The sequence below is a fragment of the Rhinopithecus bieti genome, unplaced genomic scaffold, assembly GCF_001698545.2.
Source record: "Rhinopithecus bieti isolate Rb0 unplaced genomic scaffold, ASM169854v2 scaffold_36869, whole genome shotgun sequence".
Taxonomy (NCBI): Eukaryota; Metazoa; Chordata; class Mammalia; order Primates; family Cercopithecidae; genus Rhinopithecus; species Rhinopithecus bieti.
This window is the reverse complement of record NW_016815448.1, coordinates 622,772-624,538: the sequence shown is the minus strand read 5'-3', so window position 1 is coordinate 624,538 and position 1,767 is coordinate 622,772.

The following is a 1,767-nucleotide window of genomic DNA, read 5'->3' as shown; positions in this document are numbered from 1 at the left end:
AAAAAGCCAATCGGAGAATACAAAATTATATAGCAATCCAACAATGGTTCTTTCCAGAATATTTTGCTTTAGTAGTATAAAATTTCCCCTGCATTCTCAATATTAATCTTGCAGATTAAACTTAATTCATTCTGTACTACCTTTAAAATGTTCACCCTAACAAGTGAACTTCTATTTACTTAATATTTTATTTCAATTAAACTGTTTTCAAACCTAAATCATTCTATTTTAAAAGAAAACTTTACATCACTACTGCAAACGAAAAATAGCAATGACATCGATGAAATCACACTTGATAGGACATTTAAATATTTTTATATTACAAATTAAAACTACTAAATGTTAAGAATAAGATTATGAATCGCAAAAAAATCGTATTTACTACCACTAATCGGTCGACACTCAACATTAGGAAAACACTGTTATAGTTCATGCTTCTCAACATTAAAACTGGAGAACTGGTTAACAGTTATTAATGATAATGGCAATAATAAAAGATAACAACAGCTAAGTATTTACTGAATACTCAGTTGCATGCCAGAACCATTCTAAGTGCTTTCCATGTTTAACTTAGCAGACAGTGGAAACCCCATCAAGACAGTACTATTTGTCAGCCAGTCTGAAGAGCCCACTTGCATTCTCAGACACCTTGAACTTATCACATTAGAGTTACAATAAATTCATTCATTCAACACACTAACACTGAGGGGTTATTATGTACTAGCACTGAGGCCCAGAGAACGAGGTAGACAAAGTTCCTGCTGTCATGGAGCTTTCATTCTATTAGAGAGGGAGATATAATAAACATACACATAAACCACTGTCAGTTAGTAATGTATTACGAAGAGAAATAAAGCAAGGTAAGAAGAGAGAGGTTGATTGGGGGTTGGTAAAGAAAGATGCCTTTGAAGCGGTGATAGAGGAAAACCAAATGAAGAAGCACACAAGTGAAGATATGTAGGAAGATATCCTAGGTTGAGAGAAGAGCCAAACACAAAGTCCTCGAGGCCAAAATAAGTTTGGCAGTTTGGTAATTTTTTTTTTTTCTTTTGAGACGCAGTTTCACTCTTGTTGCCCAGGCTGGAGTGCAATGGTGCAATCTCAGCTCACTGCAACCTATGCCTCTCAGGTTCAAGCAATTCTCCTGCCTCAGCCTCCCAAGTAGCTGGGATTACAGGTGTCCACCACTACACCCAGCTAATTTTCTCATTTTTTTTTTTTTTTTGTATTTTTAGTAGAGATGGGGTTGCACCATGTTGGCCAGGCTGGTCTTGAGCTCCTGACTTCAGGTGATCCGCCTGCCTCAGCCTCCCAAAGTGCTGGGATTACAGGCGTGAGCCACTGTGCCCAGTCGGCAGTTTGGTATATTAAAAGCTACATAAAACCACTACAACAGGGCAGAGTGGTTGAAAAAAGAGCGGTAAAAGATGAGGTCAAAACAGTAATAAGAAACAGTAACATTTTCAGGGATTTCAAGGAACATTTTGGTTAACTAAAGCTAAAACCAAAACTTTTGGTTTAAACCCTCACTATTAAATATATATATATATATATATATATAATTTTTATTTAACTATTTATTTGAGGCAGAGTCTCACTCTGTTGCCTAGGCTGGAATGTAGTGGCACAATCATGGCTCACTGAAGCCTCAACCTTCTGCGCTGAAACGATTCTCACACCTCAGTCCCCCGAGTAGCTGGGACTACAGATGCACGCCACCGCAACCAACTAATTCCTGTATTTTTTGTAAAGACAGGGTTTTGCCAT